A 27,071-nucleotide genomic window follows, 5' to 3' on the forward strand; every position below is an offset into this window, starting at 1 on the left:
CCTCGTGGCGCAACAGTAGCGCGTCTAACTCCATATCAGAAGGTTGCGTGTTCAAATCACGTCGGGGTCAATTACCATTTTGAAGATGAAATTTACCAAATGAAACACCATAAAAGAAAGAAATTGCCAAGTCTGTCATCCACCTTCTGTAATGTGATATTTGCTCACAGGGATAACTATATCACCTGCACAGTTTCATAATAAATGCTCATTTCTCATAATACTTATACAAAAAATACCCAGTTGATTGGACATTACCATATCTTGACATTGAAGCATACTCTGTACTCTTGGTTTCTTTATGATTAAGTTTTGTTTCATATTGCATCATTTCAATTCCGGTCACAGACAACTTCAAAATTTTACATAAGTGCTAACACCAACAATTACTTTATTTTGTAAGACATATAGAAGTAATTTGATTTTTTTGATAAATTTTTGCTTTCAGCTTACTTATTTTGCTAAGAATAATTACTTTATATTTAAGGAAAGACAAACAGTCATATTCTTTGGTTATGGAAGCAAAGATGTGGGCTTGTTTGTTTATCAATAATCAAATTCTTGATTCAGTTTTTACAGACAGTATATTGATAGTCTAAAGCACCAAAATCAGTAAACAAGCCACTGCTTATAAGTGACCTCGTGGCGCAACGGTAGCGCGTCTAACTCCAGATCAGAAGGTTGCGTGTTCAAATCACGTCGGGGTCATTTACCGTTTTGAAGATGAAATTTACCAAATGAAACACCATAAAAGAAACAAATTACCAAGTCTGTCATCCACCTTCTGTAATGTGATATTTGCTCACAGGTATAACTATATCACCTGCACAGTTTCATAATAAATGTCCATTCTGCTCATTTCTCATAATACTTATGCAAAAATAACCCAGTTTATTGGAAATTACCATATATTGACATTGAAGCATACTCTGTACTCTTGGTTTCTTTATCATTAAGTTTTGTTTCATATTGCATCATTTCAATTCCGGTCACAGACAACTTCAAAATTTTACATAAGTGCTAACACCAACAATTACTTTATTTTGTAAGACATATAGAAGTGATTTGATTTTTTTGATCAATTTTTCCGTTCAGCTTACTTATTTTGCTAAGAATAATTACTTTACATTTAAGGAAAGACAAACAGTCATATTCTTTGTTTATGGAAGCAAAGATGTTGGCTTGTTTGTTTATCAATAATCAAATTCTTGATTCAGTTTTTACAGAAAGTATATTTATCGTCTAAAGCACCGCAATCAATAAACCAACTATTGCTCATAAATGACCTCGTGGCGCAACGGTAGCGCGTCTGACTCCAGATCAGAAGGTTGCGTGTTCAAATCATGTCGGGTTCAGTTACCATTTTGAAGATGAAATGTACCAAATGAAACACCATAAAAAAAAACAAATTACCAAGTCTGTCATCCACCTTCTGTAATGTGATATTTGCTCACAGGGATAACTATATCACCTGCACAGTTTCATAATAAATGTCTATTCTGCTCATTTCTCATAATACTTATGCAAAAATAACCCAGTTTATTGGAAATTACTATATCTTGACATTGAAGCATACTCTGTACTCTTGGTTTCTTTATGATTAAGTTTTGTTTCATATTGCATCATTTCATTTCCGGTCAAAAACAACTTCAAAATTTTACATAAGTGCTAACACTAAAAAAAAATTACTTTATTTTATAAGATTTTTACAAATAATTTTACTTTTTGATCAATTTTTCCTTTCAGCTTAATTATTTTGCTAATAATAATGACTTTACATTTAAGGAAAGACAAACAGTCATATTCTTTGGTTATGGAAGCAAGGATGTGGGCTTGTTTGCTTATCAATAACCAAATTCTTGATTCAGTATTTACAGAAAGTATATCGATAGTCTAAAGCACCACAATCAGTAAACAAGCCACAGCTCATAAGTGACCTCGTGGCGCAACGGTAGCGCGTCTAACTCCAGATCAGAAGGTTGCGTGTTCAAATCATGTTGGGGTCATTTACCATTTTGAAGATGAAATTTACCAAATGAAACACCATAAAAGAAACAAATTACCAAGTCTGTCATCCACCTTCTGTAATGTGATATTTGCTCACAGGGATAACTATATCACCTGCACAGTTTCATAATAAATGTCCATTCTGCTCATTTCTTATAATACTTATGCAAAAATAACCCAGTTTATTGGAAATTATCAAATATTGACATTGAAGCATACTCTGTACTCTTGGTTTCTTTATGACTAAGTTTTGTTTCATATCGCATCATTTCAATTCCGGTCACTGACAACTTCAAAATTTGACATAAGTGCTAACACCAACAATTACTTTATTTTGTAAGACATATAGAAGTAATTTGATTTTTTTGATCAATTTTTCCTTTCAGCTTACTTATTTTGCTAAGAATAATGACTTTACATTTAAGGAAAGACAAACAGTCATATTCTTTGGTTATGGAAGCAAAGATGTGGGATTGTTTGCTTATCAAAAACCAAATTCTTGATTCAGTTTTTACAGAAAGTATATTTATCATCTAAAGCACCGCAATCAGTAAACAAACCATTGATCATGAATAACCTCGTGATGCAACGGTAGCGCGTCTGACTCCAGATTAGAAGGTTGCATGTTCAAATCACGTCGGGATCAATTACCATTTTGAAGATGAAATGTACCAAATGAAACACCATAAAAGAAACAAATTACCAAGTCTGTCATCCACCTTCTGTAATGTGATATTTGCTCACAGAGATAACTATATCACCTGCACAGTTTCATAATAAATGTCCATTCTGTTCATTTCTCATAATACTTATGCAAAAATAACCCAGTTTATTGGAAATTATCAAATATTGACATTGAAGCATACTCTGTACTCTTGGTTTCTTTATGACTAAGTTTTGTTTCATATTGCATCATTTCAATTCCGGTCACAGACAACTTCAAAATTTTACATAAGTGCTAACACCAACAATTACTTTATTTTGTAAGACATATAGAAGTAATTTGATTTTTTTGATCAATTTTTCCTTTCAGCTTACTTATTTTGCTAAAAATAATGACTTTACATTTAAGGAAAGACAAACAGTCATATTCTTTGGTTATGGAAGCAAAGATGTGGGATTGTTTGCTTATCAAAAACGAAATTCTTGATTCAGTTTTTACAGAAAGTATATTTATCATCTAAAGCACCGCAATCAGTAAACAAACCATTGATCATGAATAACCTCGTGATGCAACGGTAGCGCGTCTGACTCCAGATTAGAAGGTTGCATGTTCAAATCACGTCGGGATCAATTACCATTTTGAAGATGCAATTTACCAAATGAAACACCATAAAAGAAACAAATTACCAAGTCTGTCATCCACCTTCTGTAATGTGATATTTGCTCACAGGGATAACTATATCACCTGCACATTTTCATAATAAATGTCCATTCTGCTCATTTCTCTTAATACTTATGCAAAAAAAACCCAGTTTATTGGAAATTACCATATATTGACATTGAAGCATACTCTGTACTCTTGGTTTCTTTATGATTAAGTTTTGTTTCATATTGCATCATTTCAATTCCGGTCACAGACAACTTCAAAATTTTACATAAGTGCTAACACCAACAATTACTTTATTTTGTAAGACATATAGAAGTGATTTGATTTTTTGATCAATTTTTCCTTTCAGCTTACTTATTTTGCTAAGAATAATGACTTTACATTTAAGGAAAGACAAACAGTCATATTCTTTGGTTATGGAAGCAAAGATGTTGGCTTGTTTGTTTATCAATAATCAAATTCTTGATTCAGTTTTTACAGAAAGTATATTTATCGTCTAAAGCACCGCAATCAATAAACAAACCACTGCTCATAAGTGACCTCGTGGCGCAACGGTAGCGCGTCTGACTCCAGAACAGAAGGTTGCGTGTTCAAATCACGTCGGGGTCAATTACCATTTTGAAGATGAAATTTACCAAATGAAACACCATAAAAGAAAGAAATTGCCAAGTCTGTCATCCGCCTTCTGTAATGTGATATTTGCTCACTGGGATAACTATATCACCTGCACAGTTTCATAATAAATGCCCATTCTGCTCATTTCTCATAATACTTATACAAAAAATACCCAGTTGATTGGACATTACCATATTTTGACATTGAAGCATACTCTGTACTCTTGGTTTCTTTATGACTAAGTTTTGTTTCATATTGCATCATTCAATTCCGGTCACAGACAACTTCAAAATTTTACATAAGTGCTAACACCAACAATTACTTTATTTTGTTAGACATATAGAAGTTATTTGATTTTTTTGATCAATTTTTCCTTTCAGCTTACTTATTTTGCTAAGAATAATGACTTTACATTTAAGGAAAGACAAACAGTCATATTCTTTGGTTATGGAAGCAAAGATGTTGGCTTGTTTGTTTATCAATAATTAAATTCTTGATTCAGTTTTTACAGAAAGTATATTTATCGTCTAAAGCACCGCAATCAGTAAACAGGCCACTGCTCATAAATGACCTCGTGGCACAACGGTAGCATGTCTGACTCCAGATCATAAGGTTGTGTGTTCAAATCATGTTGGGTTCAGTTACCATTTTGAAGATGAAATGTACCAAATGATACACCATAAAAGAGACAAATTACCAAGTCTGTCATCTACCTTCTGTAATGTGATATTTGCTCACAGGGATAACTATATCACCTGCACAGTTTCATAATAAATGCCCATTCTGCTCATTTCTCATAATACTTATACAAAAAATACCCAGTTGATTGGACATTACCATATGTTGACATTGAAGCATACTCTGTACTCTTGGTTTCTTTATGATTAAGTTTTGTTTCATATTGCATCATTTCAATTCCGGTCACAGACAACTTCAAAATTTTACATAAGTGCTAACACCAACAATTACTTTATTTTGTAAGACATATAGAAGTGATTTGATTTTTTTGATCAATTTTTCCTTTCAGCTTACCTATTTTGTTAAGAATAATGACTTTGCAGTGAAGGGGAGACAAACAGTCATATTCTTTGGTTATGGAAGCAAGGATGTGGGCTTGTTTGCTTATCAATAACCAAATTCTTGATTCAGTATTTACAGAAGGTATATTGATAGTCTAAAGCACCACAATCAGTAAACAAGCCAATGCTCATAAGTGACCTCGTGGCGCAACGGTAGCGTGTCTGACTCCAGGTCAGAAGGTTGCGTGTTCAAATCACGTTGGGGTCATTTACCATTTTGAAGAAGAAATTTACCAAATGATACACCATAAAAGAAAAAAATTACCAAGTCTGTCATCCACCTTCTGTAATGTGATATTTGCTCACAGGGATAACTATATCACCTGCACAGTTTCATAATAAATGTCCATTCTGCTCATTTCTCATAATACTTATGCAAAAATAACCCAGTTTATTGGAAATTACCATATATTGATATTGAAGCATACTCTGTACTCTAGGTTTCTTTATGACTAATTTTTATTTCATATTGCATCATTCAATTCCGGTCACAGACAACTTCAAAATTTTACATAAGTGCTAACACCAACAATTACTTTATTTTGTAAGACATATAGAAGTTATTTTATTTTTTTGATCATTTTTTCCTTTCAGCTTACTTATTTTGCTAAGAATAATGACTTTACATTTAAGGAAAGACAAACAGTCATATTCTTTGGTTATGGAAGCAAAGATGTTGGCTTGTTTGTTTATCAATAATTAAATTCTTGATTCAGTTTTTACAGAAAGTATATTTATCGTCTAAAGCACCGCAATCAGTAAACAAGCTACTGCTCAGAAATGACCTCATGGCACAACGGTAGCACGTCTGACTCTAGATCATAAGGTTGTGTGTTCAAATCATGTCGGGTTCAGTTACCATTTTGAAGATCAAATGAAACACCATAAAAGAAACAAATTACCAAGTCTGTCATCCACCTTCTGTAATGTGATATTTGCTCACAGGGTTAACTATATCACCTGCACAGTTTCATAATAAATGTCTATTCTGCTCATTTCTCATAATACTTATGCAAAAATAACCCAGTTTATTGGAAATTACCATATCTTGACATTGAAGCATACTCTGTACTCTCGGTTTCTTTATGATTAAGTTTTGTTTCATATTGCATCATTTCAATTCCGGTCACAGACAACTTCAAAATTTTACATAAGTGCTAACACCAACAATTACTTTATTTTGTAAGACATATAGAAGTGATTTGATTTTTTTGATCAATTTTTCCTTTCAGCTTACTTATTTTGCTAAGAATAATAACTTTACATTTAAGGAAAGACAAACAGTCATATTCTTTGGTTATGGAAGCAAAGATGTTGGCTTGTTTGTTTATCAATAATCAAATTCTTGATTCAGTTTTTACAGAAAGTATATTTATCGTCTAAAGCACCGCAATCAATAAACCAACCATTGCTCATAAATGACCTCGTGGCGCAATGGTAGCGCGTCAGACTCCAGATCAGAAGGTTGCGTGTTCAAATCATGTCAGGTTCAGTTACCATTTTGAAGATGAAATGTACCAAATGAAACACCATATAAGAAACAAATTACCAAGTCTGTCATCCACCTTCTGTAATGTGATATTTGCTCACAGGGATAACTATATCACCTGCACAGTTTCATAATAAATGTCTATTCCGCTCATTTCTCATAATACATATGCAAAAATAACCCAGTTTATTGGAAATTACCATATCTTGACATTGAAGCATTCTCTGTACTCTTGGTTTCTTTATGATTAAGTTTTGTTTCATATTGCATCGTTTCATTTCCGGTCAAAGACAACTTCAAAATTTTACATAAGTGCTAACACCAACAATTACTTTATTTTGTAAGACATATAGAAGTGATTTGATTTTTTTGATCAATTTTTCCTTTCAGCTTACTTATTTTGCTAATAATAATGACTTTACATTTAAGGAAAGACAAACAGTCATATTCTTTGGTTATGGAAGCAAATATGTGGGCTTGTTTGCTTATCAATAACCAAATTCTTGATTCAGTTTTTACAGAAAGTATATTTATTGTCTAAAGCACCACAATCAGTAAACAAACCATTGCTCATAAATGACCTCGTGGCGCAACAGTAGCGCGTCTAACTCCATATCAGAAGGTTGCGTGTTCAAATCACGTCGGGGTCAATTACCATTTTGAAGATGAAATTTACCAAATGAAACACCATAAAAGAAAGAAATTGCCAAGTCTGTCATCCACCTTCTGTAATGTGATATTTGCTCACAGGGATAACTATATCACCTGCACAGTTTCATAATAAATGCTCATTTCTCATAATACTTATACAAAAAATACCCAGTTGATTGGACATTACCATATCTTGACATTGAAGCATACTCTGTACTCTTGGTTTCTTTATGATTAAGTTTTGTTTCATATTGCATCATTTCAATTCCGGTCACAGACAACTTCAAAATTTTACATAAGTGCTAACACCAACAATTACTTTATTTTGTAAGACATATAGAAGTAATTTGATTTTTTTGATAAATTTTTGCTTTCAGCTTACTTATTTTGCTAAGAATAATTACTTTATATTTAAGGAAAGACAAACAGTCATATTCTTTGGTTATGGAAGCAAAGATGTGGGCTTGTTTGTTTATCAATAATCAAATTCTTGATTCAGTTTTTACAGACAGTATATTGATAGTCTAAAGCACCAAAATCAGTAAACAAGCCACTGCTTATAAGTGACCTCGTGGCGCAACGGTAGCGCGTCTAACTCCAGATCAGAAGGTTGCGTGTTCAAATCACGTCGGGGTCATTTACCGTTTTGAAGATGAAATTTACCAAATGAAACACCATAAAAGAAACAAATTACCAAGTCTGTCATCCACCTTCTGTAATGTGATATTTGCTCACAGGTATAACTATATCACCTGCACAGTTTCATAATAAATGTCCATTCTGCTCATTTCTCATAATACTTATGCAAAAATAACCCAGTTTATTGGAAATTACCATATATTGACATTGAAGCATACTCTGTACTCTTGGTTTCTTTATCATTAAGTTTTGTTTCATATTGCATCATTTCAATTCCGGTCACAGACAACTTCAAAATTTTACATAAGTGCTAACACCAACAATTACTTTATTTTGTAAGACATATAGAAGTGATTTGATTTTTTTGATCAATTTTTCCGTTCAGCTTACTTATTTTGCTAAGAATAATTACTTTACATTTAAGGAAAGACAAACAGTCATATTCTTTGTTTATGGAAGCAAAGATGTTGGCTTGTTTGTTTATCAATAATCAAATTCTTGATTCAGTTTTTACAGAAAGTATATTTATCGTCTAAAGCACCGCAATCAATAAACCAACTATTGCTCATAAATGACCTCGTGGCGCAACGGTAGCGCGTCTGACTCCAGATCAGAAGGTTGCGTGTTCAAATCATGTCGGGTTCAGTTACCATTTTGAAGATGAAATGTACCAAATGAAACACCATAAAAAAAAACAAATTACCAAGTCTGTCATCCACCTTCTGTAATGTGATATTTGCTCACAGGGATAACTATATCACCTGCACAGTTTCATAATAAATGTCTATTCTGCTCATTTCTCATAATACTTATGCAAAAATAACCCAGTTTATTGGAAATTACTATATCTTGACATTGAAGCATACTCTGTACTCTTGGTTTCTTTATGATTAAGTTTTGTTTCATATTGCATCATTTCATTTCCGGTCAAAAACAACTTCAAAATTTTACATAAGTGCTAACACTAAAAAAAAATTACTTTATTTTATAAGATTTTTACAAATAATTTTACTTTTTGATCAATTTTTCCTTTCAGCTTAATTATTTTGCTAATAATAATGACTTTACATTTAAGGAAAGACAAACAGTCATATTCTTTGGTTATGGAAGCAAGGATGTGGGCTTGTTTGCTTATCAATAACCAAATTCTTGATTCAGTATTTACAGAAAGTATATCGATAGTCTAAAGCACCACAATCAGTAAACAAGCCACAGCTCATAAGTGACCTCGTGGCGCAACGGTAGCGCGTCTAACTCCAGATCAGAAGGTTGCGTGTTCAAATCACGTTGGGGTCATTTACCATTTTGAAGATGAAATTTACCAAATGAAACACCATAAAAGAAACAAATTACCAAGTCTGTCATCCACCTTCTGTAATGTGATATTTGCTCACAGGGATAACTATATCACCTGCACAGTTTCATAATAAATGTCCATTCTGCTCATTTCTTATAATACTTATGCAAAAATAACCCAGTTTATTGGAAATTATCAAATATTGACATTGAAGCATACTCTGTACTCTTGGTTTCTTTATGACTAAGTTTTGTTTCATATCGCATCATTTCAATTCCGGTCACTGACAACTTCAAAATTTGACATAAGTGCTAACACCAACAATTACTTTATTTTGTAAGACATATAGAAGTAATTTGATTTTTTTGATCAATTTTTCCTTTCAGCTTACTTATTTTGCTAAGAATAATGACTTTACATTTAAGGAAAGACAAACAGTCATATTCTTTGGTTATGGAAGCAAAGATGTGGGATTGTTTGCTTATCAAAAACCAAATTCTTGATTCAGTTTTTACAGAAAGTATATTTATCATCTAAAGCACCGCAATCAGTAAACAAACCATTGATCATGAATAACCTCGTGATGCAACGGTAGCGCGTCTGACTCCAGATTAGAAGGTTGCATGTTCAAATCACGTCGGGATCAATTACCATTTTGAAGATGAAATGTACCAAATGAAACACCATAAAAGAAACAAATTACCAAGTCTGTCATCCACCTTCTGTAATGTGATATTTGCTCACAGAGATAACTATATCACCTGCACAGTTTCATAATAAATGTCCATTCTGTTCATTTCTCATAATACTTATGCAAAAATAACCCAGTTTATTGGAAATTATCAAATATTGACATTGAAGCATACTCTGTACTCTTGGTTTCTTTATGACTAAGTTTTGTTTCATATTGCATCATTTCAATTCCGGTCACAGACAACTTCAAAATTTTACATAAGTGCTAACACCAACAATTACTTTATTTTGTAAGACATATAGAAGTAATTTGATTTTTTTGATCAATTTTTCCTTTCAGCTTACTTATTTTGCTAAAAATAATGACTTTACATTTAAGGAAAGACAAACAGTCATATTCTTTGGTTATGGAAGCAAAGATGTGGGATTGTTTGCTTATCAAAAACGAAATTCTTGATTCAGTTTTTACAGAAAGTATATTTATCATCTAAAGCACCGCAATCAGTAAACAAACCATTGATCATGAATAACCTCGTGATGCAACGGTAGCGCGTCTGACTCCAGATTAGAAGGTTGCATGTTCAAATCACGTCGGGATCAATTACCATTTTGAAGATGCAATTTACCAAATGAAACACCATAAAAGAAACAAATTACCAAGTCTGTCATCCACCTTCTGTAATGTGATATTTGCTCACAGGGATAACTATATCACCTGCACATTTTCATAATAAATGTCCATTCTGCTCATTTCTCTTAATACTTATGCAAAAAAAAACCAGTTTATTGGAAATTACCATATATTGACATTGAAGCATACTCTGTACTCTTGGTTTCTTTATGATTAAGTTTTGTTTCATATTGCATCATTTCAATTCCGGTCACAGACAACTTCAAAATTTTACATAAGTGCTAACACCAACAATTACTTTATTTTGTAAGACATATAGAAGTGATTTGATTTTTTGATCAATTTTTCCTTTCAGCTTACTTATTTTGCTAAGAATAATGACTTTACATTTAAGGAAAGACAAACAGTCATATTCTTTGGTTATGGAAGCAAAGATGTTGGCTTGTTTGTTTATCAATAATCAAATTCTTGATTCAGTTTTTACAGAAAGTATATTTATCGTCTAAAGCACCGCAATCAATAAACAAACCACTGCTCATAAGTGACCTCGTGGCGCAACGGTAGCGCGTCTGACTCCAGAACAGAAGGTTGCGTGTTCAAATCACGTCGGGGTCAATTACCATTTTGAAGATGAAATTTACCAAATGAAACACCATAAAAGAAAGAAATTGCCAAGTCTGTCATCCGCCTTCTGTAATGTGATATTTGCTCACTGGGATAACTATATCACCTGCACAGTTTCATAATAAATGCCCATTCTGCTCATTTCTCATAATACTTATACAAAAAATACCCAGTTGATTGGACATTACCATATTTTGACATTGAAGCATACTCTGTACTCTTGGTTTCTTTATGACTAAGTTTTGTTTCATATTGCATCATTCAATTCCGGTCACAGACAACTTCAAAATTTTACATAAGTGCTAACACCAACAATTACTTTATTTTGTTAGACATATAGAAGTTATTTGATTTTTTTGATCAATTTTTCCTTTCAGCTTACTTATTTTGCTAAGAATAATGACTTTACATTTAAGGAAAGACAAACAGTCATATTCTTTGGTTATGGAAGCAAAGATGTTGGCTTGTTTGTTTATCAATAATTAAATTCTTGATTCAGTTTTTACAGAAAGTATATTTATCGTCTAAAGCACCGCAATCAGTAAACAGGCCACTGCTCATAAATGACCTCGTGGCACAACGGTAGCATGTCTGACTCCAGATCATAAGGTTGTGTGTTCAAATCATGTTGGGTTCAGTTACCATTTTGAAGATGAAATGTACCAAATGATACACCATAAAAGAGACAAATTACCAAGTCTGTCATCTACCTTCTGTAATGTGATATTTGCTCACAGGGATAACTATATCACCTGCACAGTTTCATAATAAATGCCCATTCTGCTCATTTCTCATAATACTTATACAAAAAATACCCAGTTGATTGGACATTACCATATGTTGACATTGAAGCATACTCTGTACTCTTGGTTTCTTTATGATTAAGTTTTGTTTCATATTGCATCATTTCAATTCCGGTCACAGACAACTTCAAAATTTTACATAAGTGCTAACACCAACAATTACTTTATTTTGTAAGACATATAGAAGTGATTTGATTTTTTTGATCAATTTTTCCTTTCAGCTTACCTATTTTGTTAAGAATAATGACTTTGCAGTGAAGGGGAGACAAACAGTCATATTCTTTGGTTATGGAAGCAAGGATGTGGGCTTGTTTGCTTATCAATAACCAAATTCTTGATTCAGTATTTACAGAAGGTATATTGATAGTCTAAAGCACCACAATCAGTAAACAAGCCAATGCTCATAAGTGACCTCGTGGCGCAACGGTAGCGTGTCTGACTCCAGATCAGAAGGTTGCGTGTTCAAATCACGTTGGGGTCATTTACCATTTTGAAGAAGAAATTTACCAAATGATACACCATAAAAGAAAAAAATTACCAAGTCTGTCATCCACCTTCTGTAATGTGATATTTGCTCACAGGGATAACTATATCACCTGCACAGTTTCATAATAAATGTCCATTCTGCTCATTTCTCATAATACTTATGCAAAAATAACCCAGTTTATTGGAAATTACCATATATTGATATTGAAGCATACTCTGTACTCTAGGTTTCTTTATGACTAATTTTTATTTCATATTGCATCATTCAATTCCGGTCACAGACAACTTCAAAATTGTACATAAGTGCTAACACCAACAATTACTTTATTTTGTAAGACATATAGAAGTTATTTTATTTTTTTGATCATTTTTTCCTTTCAGCTTACTTATTTTGCTAAGAATAATGACTTTACATTTAAGGAAAGACAAACAGTCATATTCTTTGGTTATGGAAGCAAAGATGTTGGCTTGTTTGTTTATCAATAATTAAATTCTTGATTCAGTTTTTACAGAAAGTATATTTATCGTCTAAAGCACCGCAATCAGTAAACAAGCTACTGCTCAGAAATGACCTCATGGCACAACGGTAGCACGTCTGACTCTAGATCATAAGGTTGTGTGTTCAAATCATGTCGGGTTCAGTTACCATTTTGAAGATCAAATGAAACACCATAAAAGAAACAAATTACCAAGTCTGTCATCCACCTTCTGTAATGTGATATTTGCTCACAGGGATAACTATATCACCTGCACAGTTTCATAATAAATGTCTATTCTGCTCATTTCTCATAATACTTATGCAAAAATAACCCAGTTTATTGGAAATTACCATATCTTGACATTGAAGCATACTCTGTACTCTCGGTTTCTTTATGATTAAGTTTTGTTTCATATTGCATCATTTCAATTCCGGTCACAGACAACTTCAAAATTTTACATAAGTGCTAACACCAACAATTACTTTATTTTGTAAGACATATAGAAGTGATTTGATTTTTTTGATCAATTTTTCCTTTCAGCTTACTTATTTTGCTAAGAATAATAACTTTACATTTAAGGAAAGACAAACAGTCATATTCTTTGGTTATGGAAGCAAAGATGTTGGCTTGTTTGTTTATCAATAATCAAATTCTTGATTCAGTTTTTACAGAAAGTATATTTATCGTCTAAAGCACCGCAATCAATAAACCAACCATTGCTCATAAATGACCTCGTGGCGCAATGGTAGCGCGTCAGACTCCAGATCAGAAGGTTGCGTGTTCAAATCATGTCAGGTTCAGTTACCATTTTGAAGATGAAATGTACCAAATGAAACACCATATAAGAAACAAATTACCAAGTCTGTCATCCACCTTCTGTAATGTGATATTTGCTCACAGGGATAACTATATCACCTGCACAGTTTCATAATAAATGTCTATTCCGCTCATTTCTCATAATACATATGCAAAAATAACCCAGTTTATTGGAAATTACCATATCTTGACATTGAAGCATTCTCTGTACTCTTGGTTTCTTTATGATTAAGTTTTGTTTCATATTGCATCGTTTCATTTCCGGTCAAAGACAACTTCAAAATTTTACATAAGTGCTAACACCAACAATTACTTTATTTTGTAAGACATATAGAAGTGATTTGATTTTTTTGATCAATTTTTCCTTTCAGCTTACTTATTTTGCTAATAATAATGACTTTACATTTAAGGAAAGACAAACAGTCATATTCTTTGGTTATGGAAGCAAATATGTGGGCTTGTTTGCTTATCAATAACCAAATTCTTGATTCAGTTTTTACAGAAAGTATATTTATTGTCTAAAGCACCACAATCAGTAAACAAACCATTGCTCATAAATGACCTCGTGGCGCAACAGTAGCGCGTCTAACTCCATATCAGAAGGTTGCGTGTTCAAATCACGTCGGGGTCAATTACCATTTTGAAGATGAAATTTACCAAATGAAACACCATAAAAGAAAGAAATTGCCAAGTCTGTCATCCACCTTCTGTAATGTGATATTTGCTCACAGGGATAACTATATCACCTGCACAGTTTCATAATAAATGCTCATTTCTCATAATACTTATACAAAAAATACCCAGTTGATTGGACATTACCATATCTTGACATTGAAGCATACTCTGTACTCTTGGTTTCTTTATGATTAAGTTTTGTTTCATATTGCATCATTTCAATTCCGGTCACAGACAACTTCAAAATTTTACATAAGTGCTAACACCAACAATTACTTTATTTTGTAAGACATATAGAAGTAATTTGATTTTTTTGATAAATTTTTGCTTTCAGCTTACTTATTTTGCTAAGAATAATTACTTTATATTTAAGGAAAGACAAACAGTCATATTCTTTGGTTATGGAAGCAAAGATGTGGGCTTGTTTGTTTATCAATAATCAAATTCTTGATTCAGTTTTTACAGACAGTATATTGATAGTCTAAAGCACCAAAATCAGTAAACAAGCCACTGCTTATAAGTGACCTCGTGGCGCAACGGTAGCGCGTCTAACTCCAGATCAGAAGGTTGCGTGTTCAAATCACGTCGGGGTCATTTACCGTTTTGAAGATGAAATTTACCAAATGAAACAGCATAAAAGAAACAAATTACCAAATCTGTCATCCACCTTCTGTAATGTGATATTTGCTCACAGGTATAACTATATCACCTGCACAGTTTCATAATAAATGTCCATTCTGCTCATTTCTCATAATACTTATGCAAAAATAACCCAGTTTATTGGAAATTACCATATATTGACATTGAAGCATACTCTGTACTCTTGGTTTCTTTATCATTAAGTTTTGTTTCATATTGCATCATTTCAATTCCGGTCACAGACAACTTCAAAATTTTACATAAGTGCTAACACCAACAATTACTTTATTTTGTAAGACATATAGAAGTGATTTGATTTTTTTGATCAATTTTTCCGTTCAGCTTACTTATTTTGCTAAGAATAATTACTTTACATTTAAGGAAAGACAAACAGTCATATTCTTTGTTTATGGAAGCAAAGATGTTGGCTTGTTTGTTTATCAATAATCAAATTCTTGATTCAGTTTTTACAGAAAGTATATTTATCGTCTAAAGCACCGCAATCAATAAACCAACTATTGCTCATAAATGACCTCGTGGCGCAACGGTAGCGCGTCTGACTCCAGATCAAATCATGTCGGGTTCAGTTACCATTTTGAAGATGAAATGTACCAAATGAAACACCATAAAAAAAAACAAATTACCAAGTCTGTCATCCACCTTCTGTAATGTGATATTTGCTCACAGGGATAACTATATCACCTGCACAGTTTCATAATAAATGTCTATTCTGCTCATTTCTCATAATACTTATGCAAAAATAACCCAGTTTATTGGAAATTACTATATCTTGACATTGAAGCATACTCTGTACTCTTGGTTTCTTTATGATTAAGTTTTGTTTCATATTGCATCATTTCATTTCCGGTCAAAAACAACTTCAAAATTTTACATAAGTGCTAACACTAAAAAAAAATTACTTTATTTTATAAGATTTTTACAAATAATTTTACTTTTTGATCAATTTTTCCTTTCAGCTTAATTATTTTGCTAATAATAATGACTTTACATTTAAGGAAAGACAAACAGTCATATTCTTTGGTTATGGAAGCAAGGATGTGGGCTTGTTTGCTTATCAATAACCAAATTCTTGATTCAGTATTTACAGAAAGTATATCGATAGTCTAAAGCACCACAATCAGTAAACAAGCCACAGCTCATAAGTGACCTCGTGGCGCAACGGTAGCGCGTCTAACTCCAGATCAGAAGGTTGCGTGTTCAAATCACGTTGGGGTCATTTACCATTTTGAAGATGAAATTTACCAAATGAAACACCATAAAAGAAACAAATTACCAAGTCTGTCATCCACCTTCTGTAATGTGATATTTGCTCACAGGGATAACTATATCACCTGCACAGTTTCATAATAAATGTCCATTCTGCTCATTTCTTATAATACTTATGCAAAAATAACCCAGTTTATTGGAAATTATCAAATATTGACATTGAAGCATACTCTGTACTCTTGGTTTCTTTATGACTAAGTTTTGTTTCATATCGCATCATTTCAATTCCGGTCACTGACAACTTCAAAATTTGACATAAGTGCTAACACCAACAATTACTTTATTTTGTAAGACATATAGAAGTAATTTGATTTTTTTGATCAATTTTTCCTTTCAGCTTACTTATTTTGCTAAGAATAATGACTTTACATTTAAGGAAAGACAAACAGTCATATTCTTTGGTTATGGAAGCAAAGATGTGGGATTGTTTGCTTATCAAAAACCAAATTCTTGATTCAGTTTTTACAGAAAGTATATTTATCATCTAAAGCACCGCAATCAGTAAACAAACCATTGATCATGAATAACCTCGTGATGCAACGGTAGCGCGTCTGACTCCAGATTAGAAGGTTGCATGTTCAAATCACGTCGGGATCAATTACCATTTTGAAGATGAAATGTACCAAATGAAACACCATAAAAGAAACAAATTACCAAGTCTGTCATCCACCTTCTGTAATGTGATATTTGCTCACAGAGATAACTATATCACCTGCACAGTTTCATAATAAATGTCCATTCTGTTCATTTCTCATAATACTTATGCAAAAATAACCCAGTTTATTGGAAATTATCAAATATTGACATTGAAGCATACTCTGTACTCTTGGTTTCTTTATGACTAAGTTTTGTTTCATATTGCATCATTTCAATTCCGGTCACAGACAACTTCAAAATTTTACATAAGTGCTAACACCAACAATTACTTTATTTTGTAAGACATATAGAAGTAATTTGATTTTTTTGATCAATTTTTCCTTTCAGCTTACTTATTTTGCTAAAAATAATGACTTTACATTTAAGGAAAGACAAACAGTCATATTCTTTGGTTATGGAAGCAAAGATGTGGGATTGTTTGCTTATCAAAAACGAAATTCTTGATTCAGTTTTTACAGAAAGTATATTTATCATCTAAAGCACCGCAATCAGTAAACAAACCATTGATCATGAATAACCTCGTGATGCAACGGTAGCGCGTCTGACTCCAGATTAGAAGGTTGCATGTTCAAATCACGTCGGGATCAATTACCATTTTGAAGATGCAATTTACCAAATGAAACACCATAAAAGAAACAAATTACCAAGTCTGTCATCCACCTTCTGTAATGTGATATTTGCTCACAGGGATAACTATATCACCTGCACATTTTCATAATAAATGTCCATTCTGCTCATTTCTCTTAATACTTATGCAAAAAAAACCCAGTTTATTGGAAATTACCATATATTGACATTGAAGCATACTCTGTACTCTTGGTTTCTTTATGATTAAGTTTTGTTTCATATTGCATCATTTCAATTCCGGTCACAGACAACTTCAAAATTTTACATAAGTGCTAACACCAACAATTACTTTATTTTGTAAGACATATAGAAGTGATTTGATTTTTTGATCAATTTTTCCTTTCAGCTTACTTATTTTGCTAAGAATAATGACTTTACATTTAAGGAAAGACAAACAGTCATATTCTTTGGTTATGGAAGCAAAGATGTTGGCTTGTTTGTTTATCAATAATCAAATTCTTGATTCAGTTTTTACAGAAAGTATATTTATCGTCTAAAGCACCGCAATCAATAAACAAACCACTGCTCATAAGTGACCTCGTGGCGCAACGGTAGCGCGTCTGACTCCAGAACAGAAGGTTGCGTGTTCAAATCACGTCGGGGTCAATTACCATTTTGAAGATGAAATTTACCAAATGAAACACCATAAAAGAAAGAAATTGCCAAGTCTGTCATCCGCCTTCTGTAATGTGATATTTGCTCACTGGGATAACTATATCACCTGCACAGTTTCATAATAAATGCCCATTCTGCTCATTTCTCATAATACTTATACAAAAAATACCCAGTTGATTGGACATTACCATATTTTGACATTGAAGCATACTCTGTACTCTTGGTTTCTTTATGACTAAGTTTTGTTTCATATTGCATCATTCAATTCCGGTCACAGACAACTTCAAAATTTTACATAAGTGCTAACACCAACAATTACTTTATTTTGTTAGACATATAGAAGTTATTTGATTTTTTTGATCAATTTTTCCTTTCAGCTTACTTATTTTGCTAAGAATAATGACTTTACATTTAAGGAAAGACAAACAGTCATATTCTTTGGTTATGGAAGCAAAGATGTTGGCTTGTTTGTTTATCAATAATTAAATTCTTGATTCAGTTTTTACAGAAAGTATATTTATCGTCTAAAGCACCGCAATCAGTAAACAGGCCACTGCTCATAAATGACCTCGTGGCACAACGGTAGCATGTCTGACTCCAGATCATAAGGTTGTGTGTTCAAATCATGTTGGGTTCAGTTACCATTTTGAAGATGAAATGTACCAAATGATACACCATAAAAGAGACAAATTACCAAGTCTGTCATCTACCTTCTGTAATGTGATATTTGCTCACAGGGATAACTATATCACCTGCACAGTTTCATAATAAATGCCCATTCTGCTCATTTCTCATAATACTTATACAAAAAATACCCAGTTGATTGGACATTACCATATGTTGACATTGAAGCATACTCTGTACTCTTGGTTTCTTTATGATTAAGTTTTGTTTCATATTGCATCATTTCAATTCCGGTCACAGACAACTTCAAAATTTTACATAAGTGCTAACACCAACAATTACTTTATTTTGTAAGACATATAGAAGTGATTTGATTTTTTTGATCAATTTTTCCTTTCAGCTTACCTATTTTGTTAAGAATAATGACTTTGCAGTGAAGGGGAGACAAACAGTCATATTCTTTGGTTATGGAAGCAAGGATGTGGGCTTGTTTGCTTATCAATAACCAAATTCTTGATTCAGTATTTACAGAAGGTATATTGATAGTCTAAAGCACCACAATCAGTAAACAAGCCAATGCTCATAAGTGACCTCGTGGCGCAACGGTAGCGTGTCTGACTCCAGATCAGAAGGTTGCGTGTTCAAATCACGTTGGGGTCATTTACCATTTTGAAGAAGAAATTTACCAAATGATACACCATAAAAGAAAAAAATTACCAAGTCTGTCATCCACCTTCTGTAATGTGATATTTGCTCACAGGGATAACTATATCACCTGCACAGTTTCATAATAAATGTCCATTCTGCTCATTTCTCATAATACTTATGCAAAAATAACCCAGTTTATTGGAAATTACCATATATTGATATTGAAGCATACTCTGTACTCTAGGTTTCTTTATGACTAATTTTTATTTCATATTGCATCATTCAATTCCGGTCACAGACAACTTCAAAATTTTACATAAGTGCTAACACCAACAATTACTTTATTTTGTAAGACATATAGAAGTTATTTTATTTTTTTGATCATTTTTTCCTTTCAGCTTACTTATTTTGCTAAGAATAATGACTTTACATTTAAGGAAAGACAAACAGTCATATTCTTTGGTTATGGAAGCAAAGATGTTGGCTTGTTTGTTTATCAATAATTAAATTCTTGATTCAGTTTTTACAGAAAGTATATTTATCGTCTAAAGCACCGCAATCAGTAAACAAGCTACTGCTCAGAAATGACCTCATGGCACAACGGTAGCACGTCTGACTCTAGATCATAAGGTTGTGTGTTCAAATCATGTCGGGTTCAGTTACCATTTTGAAGATCAAATGAAACACCATAAAAGAAACAAATTACCAAGTCTGTCATCCACCTTCTGTAATGTGATATTTGCTCACAGGGATAACTATATCACCTGCACAGTTTCATAATAAATGTCTATTCTGCTCATTTCTCATAATACTTATGCAAAAATAACCCAGTTTATTGGAAATTACCATATCTTGACATTGAAGCATACTCTGTACTCTCGGTTTCTTTATGATTAAGTTTTGTTTCATATTGCATCATTTCAATTCCGGTCACAGACAACTTCAAAATTTTACATAAGTGCTAACACCAACAATTACTTTATTTTGTAAGACATATAGAAGTGATTTGATTTTTTTGATCAATTTTTCCTTTCAGCTTACTTATTTTGCTAAGAATAATAACTTTACATTTAAGGAAAGACAAACAGTCATATTCTTTGGTTATGGAAGCAAAGATGTTGGCTTGTTTGTTTATCAATAATCAAATTCTTGATTCAGTTTTTACAGAAAGTATATTTATCGTCTAAAGCACCGCAATCAATAAACCAACCATTGCTCATAAATGACCTCGTGGCGCAATGGTAGCGCGTCAGACTCCAGATCAGAAGGTTGCGTGTTCAAATCATGTCAGGTTCAGTTACCATTTTGAAGATGAAATGTACCAAATGAAACACCATATAAGAAACAAATTACCAAGTCTGTCATCCACCTTCTGTAATGTGATATTTGCTCACAGGGATAACTATATCACCTGCACAGTTTCATAATAAATGTCTATTCCGCTCATTTCTCATAATACATATGCAAAAATAACCCAGTTTATTGGAAATTACCATATCTTGACATTGAAGCATTCTCTGTACTCTTGGTTTCTTTATGATTAAGTTTTGTTTCATATTGCATCGTTTCATTTCCGGTCAAAGACAACTTCAAAATTTTACATAAGTGCTAACACCAACAATTACTTTATTTTGTAAGACATATAGAAGTGATTTGATTTTTTTGATCAATTTTTCCTTTCAGCTTACTTATTTTGCTAATAATAATGACTTTACATTTAAGGAAAGACAAACAGTCATATTCTTTGGTTATGGAAGCAAATATGTGGGCTTGTTTGCTTATCAATAACCAAATTCTTGATTCAGTTTTTACAGAAAGTATATTTATTGTCTAAAGCACCACAATCAGTAAACAAACCATTGCTCATAAATGACCTCGTGGCGCAACAGTAGCGCGTCTAACTCCATATCAGAAGGTTGCGTGTTCAAATCACGTCGGGGTCAATTACCATTTTGAAGATGAAATTTACCAAATGAAACACCATAAAAGAAAGAAATTGCCAAGTCTGTCATCCACCTTCTGTAATGTGATATTTGCTCACAGGGATAACTATATCACCTGCACAGTTTCATAATAAATGCTCATTTCTCATAATACTTATACAAAAAATACCCAGTTGATTGGACATTACAATATCTTGACATTGAAGCATACTCTGTACTCTTGGTTTCTTTATGATTAAGTTTTGTTTCATATTGCATCATTTCAATTCCGGTCACAGACAACTTCAAAATTTTACATAAGTGCTAACACCAACAATTACTTTATTTTGTAAGACATATAGAAGTAATTTGATTTTTTTGATAAATTTTTGCTTTCAGCTTACTTATTTTGCTAAGAATAATTACTTTATATTTAAGGAAAGACAAACAGTCATATTCTTTGGTTATGGAAGCAAAGATGTGGGCTTGTTTGTTTATCAATAATCAAATTCTTGATTCAGTTTTTACAGACAGTATATTGATAGTCTAAAGCACCAAAATCAGTAAACAAGCCACTGCTTATAAGTGACCTCGTGGCGCAACGGTAGCGCGTCTAACTCCAGATCAGAAGGTTGCGTGTTCAAATCACGTCGGGGTCATTTACCGTTTTGAAGATGAAATTTACCAAATGAAACAGCATAAAAGAAACAAATTACCAAATCTGTCATCCACCTTCTGTAATGTGATATTTGCTCACAGGTATAACTATATCACCTGCACAGTTTCATAATAAATGTCCATTCTGCTCATTTCTCATAATACTTATGCAAAAATAACCCAGTTTATTGGAAATTACCATATATTGACATTGAAGCATACTCTGTACTCTTGGTTTCTTTATCATTAAGTTTTGTTTCATATTGCATCATTTCAATTCCGGTCACAGACAACTTCAAAATTTTACATAAGTGCTAACACCAACAATTACTTTATTTTGTAAGACATATAGAAGTGATTTGATTTTTTTGATCAATTTTTCCGTTCAGCTTACTTATTTTGCTAAGAATAATTACTTTACATTTAAGGAAAGTCAAACAGTCATATTCTTTGTTTATGGAAGCAAAGATGTTGGCTTGTTTGTTTATCAATAATCAAATTCTTGATTCAGTTTTTACAGAAAGTATATTTATCGTCTAAAGCACCGCAATCAATAAACCAACTATTGCTCATAAATGACCTCGTGGCGCAACGGTAGCGCGTCTGACTCCAGATCAAATCATGTCGGGTTCAGTTACCATTTTGAAGATGAAATGTACCAAATGAAACACCATAAAAAAAAACAAATTACCAAGTCTGTCATCCACCTTCTGTAATGTGATATTTGCTCACAGGGATAACTATATCACCTGCACAGTTTCATAATAAATGTCTATTCTGCTCATTTCTCATAATACTTATGCAAAAATAACCCAGTTTATTGGAAATTACTATATCTTGACATTGAAGCATACTCTGTACTCTTGGTTTCTTTATGATTAAGTTTTGTTTCATATTGCATCATTTCATTTCCGGTCAAAAACAACTTCAAAATTTTACATAAGTGCTAACACTAAAAAAAAATTACTTTATTTTATAAGATTTTTACAAATAATTTTACTTTTTGATCAATTTTTCCTTTCAGCTTAATTATTTTGCTAATAATAATGACTTTACATTTAAGGAAAGACAAACAGTCATATTCTTTGGTTATGGAAGCAAGGATGTGGGCTTGTTTGCTTATCAATAACCAAATTCTTGATTCAGTATTTACAGAAAGTATATCGATAGTCTAAAACACCACAATCAGTAAACAAGCCACAGCTCATAAGTGACCTCGTGGCGCAACGGTAGCGCGTCTAACTCCAGATCAGAAGGTTGCGTGTTCAAATCACGTCGGGGTCATTTACCATTTTGAAGATGAAATTTACCAAATGAAACACCATAAAAGAAACAAATTACCAAGTCTGTCATCCTCCTTCTGTAATGTGATATTTGCTCACAGGGATAACTATATCACCTGCACAGTTTCATAATAAATGTCCATTCTGCTCATTTCTTATAATACTTATGCAAAAATAACCCAGTTTATTGGAAATTATCAAATATTGACATTGAAGCATACTCTGTACTCTTGGTTTCTTTATGACTAAGTTTTGTTTCATATTGCATCATTTCAATTCCGGTCACTGACAACTTCAAAATTTGACATAAGTGCTAACACCAACAATTACTTTATTTTGTAAGACATATAGAAGTAATTTGATTTTTTTGATCAATTTTTCCTTTCAGCTTACTTATTTTGCTAAGAATAATGACTTTACATTTAAGGAAAGACAAACAGTCATATTCTTTGGTTATGGAAGCAAAGATGTGGGATTGTTTGCTTATCAAAAACGAAATTCTTGATTCAGTTTTTACAGAAAGTATATTTATCATCTAAAGCACCGCAATCAGTAAACAAACCATTGATCATGAATAACCTCGTGATGCAACGGTAGCGCGTCTGACTCCAGATTAGAAGGTTGCATGTTCAAATCACGTCGGGATCAATTACCATTTTGAAGATGAAATGTACCAAATGAAACACCATAAAAGAAACAAATTACCAAGTCTGTCATCCACCTTCTGTAATGTGATATTTGCTCACAGGGATAACTATATCACCTGCACAGTTTCATAATAAATGTCTTTTCTGCTCATTTCTCATAATACTTATGCAAAAATAACCCAGTTTATTGGAAATTACCATATATTGACATTGAAGAATACTCTGTACTCTTGGTTTCTTTATGACTAAGTTTTGTTTCATATTGCATCATTTCAATTCCGGTCACAGACAACTTCAAAATTTTACATAAGTGCTAACACCAACAATTACTTTATTTTGTAAGACATATAGAAGTAATTTGATTTTTTTGATCAATTTTTCCTTTCAGCTTACTTATTTTGCTAAAAATAATGACTTTACATTTAAGGAAAGACAAACAGTCATATTCTTTGGTTATGGAAGCAAAGATGTGGGATTGTTTGCTTATCAAAAACGAAATTCTTGATTCAGTTTTACAGAAAGTATATTTATCATCTAAAGCACCGCAATCAGTAAACAAACCATTGATCATGAATAACCTCGTGATGCAACGGTAGCGCGTCTGACTCCAGATTAGAAGGTTGCATGTTCAAATCACGTCGGGATCAATTACCATTTTGAAGATGAAATGTACCAAATGAAACACCATAAAAGAAACAAATTACCAAGTCTGTCATCCACCTTCTGTAATGTGATATTTGCTCACAGGGATAACTATATCACCTGCACAGTTTCATAATAAATGTCTTTTCTGCTCATTTCTCATAATACTTATGCAAAAATAACCCAGTTTATTGGAAATTACCATATATTGACATTGAAGAATACTCTGTACTCTTGGTTTCTTTATGACTAATTTTTGTTTCATATTTCATCATTTCAATTCCGGTCACTGACAACTTCAGAATTTGACATCAATTGGTGCTAACACCAACAATTACTTTATTTTGTAAGACATATAGAAGTAATTTGATTTTTTTTGATAAATTTTTCCTTTCAGCTTACTTATTTTGCTAAGAATAATGACTTTATATTTAAGGAAAGACAAACAGCCATATTCTTTGGTTATGGAAGCAAAGATGTGGGCTTGTTTGCTTATCAATAACCAAATTCTTGATTCAGTTTTTACAGAAAGTATATTTATCGTCTAAAGCACCGCAATCAGTAAACAAACCATTGCTCATAAATGACCTTGTGGCGCAACGGTAGCGCGTCTTACTCCAGGTCAGAATGTTGCCTGTTCAAATCACGTCGGGGTCAATTGCTATTTTGAAGATGAAATTTATCAAATGAAACACCATAAAAGAAACAAATTGCCAAGTCTGTCATCCACCTTCTGTAATGTGACATTTGCTCACAGGTATAACTATATCACCTGCACAGTTTCATAATAAATATCCATTCTGCTCATTTCTCATAATACTTATGCAAAAAATACCCAGTTAGTTGGAAATTACCATATCTTTACATTGAAGCATACTCTGTACTCTTGGTTTCTTTATGATTAAGTTTTGTTTCATATTGCATCGTTTCAATTCCAGTCAAAGACAACTTCATAATTTTACATAAGGGCAAACTCAGACAATTACTTTATTTTTTAAGTCATTTAGAAGTAAATTCATTTTTTTGATCAACTATTCCTTTGAGCTTACCTATTTTGTTAAGAATAATGACTTTTCACTGAAGGGGAGATAAACAGTCATATTCTTTGGTTATGGAAGCAAGGATGTGGGCTTTTTTGCTTATCAATAACCAAATTCTTGATTCAGTATTTATAGAAAGTATATTGATAGTCTACAGCACTATTGCATTGTTTCAATTCCGGTCAAAGACAACTTCATCATTTTACATAAGGGCAAACACCAACAATTACTTTATTTTTTAAGACATTGAGAAGTAATTTGATTTTTTTTTGATCAACTATTCCTTTGAGCTTACCTATTTTGTTAAGAATAATGACTTTTCACTGAAGGGGAGACAAACAGTCATATTCTTTGGTTATGGAATCAAGGATGTGGGCTTGTGTCAATAACCAAATTCTTGATTCAGTATTTACGGAAAGTATATTGATAGTCTAAAGCACCACAATCAGTAAACAATCCACTGCTCATAAATGACTGCGTGGCGCAACGGTTGTGCATCTGACTCCATATCAGAAGTTTTATGTTCAAATCACGTTTGGGGTCAATTACCATTTTGAAGATGAAATTTTCCAAATGAAACACCATAAAAGAAACAAATTACCAAGTCATGTCATCCACCTTCTGTAATGTGATATTTGCTCACAGGTATAACTATATCACCTGCACAGTTTCATAATAAATGTCCATTCTGCTCATTTCTCATAATACTTATGCAAAAAATACCCAGTTAATTGGACATTACCATATGTTGACATTGAAGCATAATCTATACTCTTGGTTTCTTTATGATTAAGTATTGTTTCATATTACATCATTTCAATTCTGGTCAAAGACAACTTCATCATTTTACATAAGGGTAAACACCAACAATTACTTTATTTTGTAAGACATATAGAAGTAATTTGATTTTTTTGATCAATTTTTCCTTTCAGCTTACTTATTTTGCTAAGAATAATGACTTTACATTTAAGGAAAGACAAACAGTCATATTCTTTGGTAATGGAATCAAGGATGTGGGCTTGTTTGCTTATCAATAACCAAATTCTTGATTCAGTATTTACAGAATGTATATTGATAGTCTAATGCACCGCAATCAGTAAGCTTATCAATATCCAAATTCTTGATTTAGTGTTTACAGAAAGTATATTGATAGTCTAAAACACTGGAATCAGTAAACAAGCCACTTAGCACAAGTGACCTCGTGGTGCAACGGTAGCGCGTCTGACTCCAGATCAGGAGGTTGTGTGTTTAAATCACGTCGGGGTCATTCATCATTTTGAAGATGAAATGTAAGAAATGAAACACCATAAAAGAAACAAATTACCAAGTCTCTCATCTACCTTCTGTAATGTGATTGTTGCTCACATGGATAACTATGTCCTCTGCATAATTGCAAAATAAATGCTAATTTCTCATAATACTTATGCAAAAATAACCCAGTACATTGGAAATGACCATTTCTTGACATC

General features: G+C 32.5%; 17 non-coding genes across 17 annotated transcripts; all 17 read left to right on the forward strand.

Annotated features, from left to right (window-relative positions):
* Positions 1-636: 636 nt before the first annotated feature.
* On the forward strand, positions 637-708 carry TRNAW-CCA (transfer RNA tryptophan (anticodon CCA)). Its single transcript has one exon. It is a non-coding gene; the product is annotated as a tRNA-Trp (tRNA).
* A 575-nt stretch (positions 709-1,283) lies between these two features.
* On the forward strand, positions 1,284-1,355 carry TRNAW-CCA (transfer RNA tryptophan (anticodon CCA)). The gene has a single exon. It is a non-coding gene; the product is annotated as a tRNA-Trp (tRNA).
* A 579-nt stretch (positions 1,356-1,934) lies between these two features.
* On the forward strand, positions 1,935-2,006 carry TRNAW-CCA (transfer RNA tryptophan (anticodon CCA)). The gene has a single exon. It is a non-coding gene; the product is annotated as a tRNA-Trp (tRNA).
* Positions 2,007-3,874: 1,868 nt separating this feature from the next.
* On the forward strand, positions 3,875-3,946 carry TRNAW-CCA (transfer RNA tryptophan (anticodon CCA)). Its single transcript has one exon. It is a non-coding gene; the product is annotated as a tRNA-Trp (tRNA).
* A 1,221-nt stretch (positions 3,947-5,167) lies between these two features.
* TRNAW-CCA (transfer RNA tryptophan (anticodon CCA)) lies at positions 5,168-5,239 on the forward strand. Its single transcript has one exon. It is a non-coding gene; the product is annotated as a tRNA-Trp (tRNA).
* A 2,497-nt stretch (positions 5,240-7,736) lies between these two features.
* On the forward strand, positions 7,737-7,808 carry TRNAW-CCA (transfer RNA tryptophan (anticodon CCA)). Its single transcript has one exon. It is a non-coding gene; the product is annotated as a tRNA-Trp (tRNA).
* A 575-nt stretch (positions 7,809-8,383) lies between these two features.
* On the forward strand, positions 8,384-8,455 carry TRNAW-CCA (transfer RNA tryptophan (anticodon CCA)). Its single transcript has one exon. It is a non-coding gene; the product is annotated as a tRNA-Trp (tRNA).
* A 579-nt stretch (positions 8,456-9,034) lies between these two features.
* TRNAW-CCA (transfer RNA tryptophan (anticodon CCA)) lies at positions 9,035-9,106 on the forward strand. The gene has a single exon. It is a non-coding gene; the product is annotated as a tRNA-Trp (tRNA).
* Positions 9,107-10,974: 1,868 nt separating this feature from the next.
* On the forward strand, positions 10,975-11,046 carry TRNAW-CCA (transfer RNA tryptophan (anticodon CCA)). The gene has a single exon. It is a non-coding gene; the product is annotated as a tRNA-Trp (tRNA).
* Positions 11,047-12,267: 1,221 nt separating this feature from the next.
* Positions 12,268-12,339, forward strand: TRNAW-CCA (transfer RNA tryptophan (anticodon CCA)). Its single transcript has one exon. It is a non-coding gene; the product is annotated as a tRNA-Trp (tRNA).
* Positions 12,340-14,836: 2,497 nt separating this feature from the next.
* On the forward strand, positions 14,837-14,908 carry TRNAW-CCA (transfer RNA tryptophan (anticodon CCA)). Its single transcript has one exon. It is a non-coding gene; the product is annotated as a tRNA-Trp (tRNA).
* A 1,210-nt stretch (positions 14,909-16,118) lies between these two features.
* TRNAW-CCA (transfer RNA tryptophan (anticodon CCA)) lies at positions 16,119-16,190 on the forward strand. The gene has a single exon. It is a non-coding gene; the product is annotated as a tRNA-Trp (tRNA).
* Positions 16,191-18,058: 1,868 nt separating this feature from the next.
* Positions 18,059-18,130, forward strand: TRNAW-CCA (transfer RNA tryptophan (anticodon CCA)). Its single transcript has one exon. It is a non-coding gene; the product is annotated as a tRNA-Trp (tRNA).
* Positions 18,131-19,351: 1,221 nt separating this feature from the next.
* On the forward strand, positions 19,352-19,423 carry TRNAW-CCA (transfer RNA tryptophan (anticodon CCA)). Its single transcript has one exon. It is a non-coding gene; the product is annotated as a tRNA-Trp (tRNA).
* A 2,497-nt stretch (positions 19,424-21,920) lies between these two features.
* Positions 21,921-21,992, forward strand: TRNAW-CCA (transfer RNA tryptophan (anticodon CCA)). The gene has a single exon. It is a non-coding gene; the product is annotated as a tRNA-Trp (tRNA).
* A 1,210-nt stretch (positions 21,993-23,202) lies between these two features.
* On the forward strand, positions 23,203-23,274 carry TRNAW-CCA (transfer RNA tryptophan (anticodon CCA)). The gene has a single exon. It is a non-coding gene; the product is annotated as a tRNA-Trp (tRNA).
* Positions 23,275-26,797: 3,523 nt separating this feature from the next.
* Positions 26,798-26,869, forward strand: TRNAW-CCA (transfer RNA tryptophan (anticodon CCA)). Its single transcript has one exon. It is a non-coding gene; the product is annotated as a tRNA-Trp (tRNA).
* Positions 26,870-27,071: the final 202 nt, after the last annotated feature.

Source organism: Pseudophryne corroboree, chromosome 6 (assembly GCF_028390025.1).
Source record: "Pseudophryne corroboree isolate aPseCor3 chromosome 6, aPseCor3.hap2, whole genome shotgun sequence".
NCBI classification, from domain to species: Eukaryota; Metazoa; Chordata; class Amphibia; order Anura; family Myobatrachidae; genus Pseudophryne; species Pseudophryne corroboree.